The sequence below is a fragment of the Alligator sinensis genome, unplaced genomic scaffold (genome assembly GCF_000455745.1).
Source record: "Alligator sinensis unplaced genomic scaffold, ASM45574v1 scaffold47_2, whole genome shotgun sequence".
NCBI classification, from domain to species: Eukaryota; Metazoa; Chordata; order Crocodylia; family Alligatoridae; genus Alligator; species Alligator sinensis.
This window is the reverse complement of record NW_005842150.1, coordinates 1773362-1773674: the sequence shown is the minus strand read 5'-3', so window position 1 is coordinate 1773674 and position 313 is coordinate 1773362.

Below are 313 nucleotides of genomic sequence, written 5' to 3'. Positions count from 1 at the left end.
CCAGTCCTGTGTTGCTGATGCTAATAGATAAGAGGGAAGGGACCCCACCTTGGGAACTGAATACCATTTTGTATGTGAGACTCCACTGAAGAAATATGGGTTTAATTGCAGACTGGACATGTATGATCCAGAGTCGCTTGGAGACAACAAACACTACTTTTGCTATGTTAATTTTACAGAGATACTCATAGAATCATAGAAGTAGGGTCGGAAGGGACCTTGTAGATCTTCAAGTCTGACCTCCTGCCTGGGCAGGAGGGAAACTGGGCTCAAGTGACCCCAGCCAGGTAGGCATTGAACCGCTTCTTAAAGA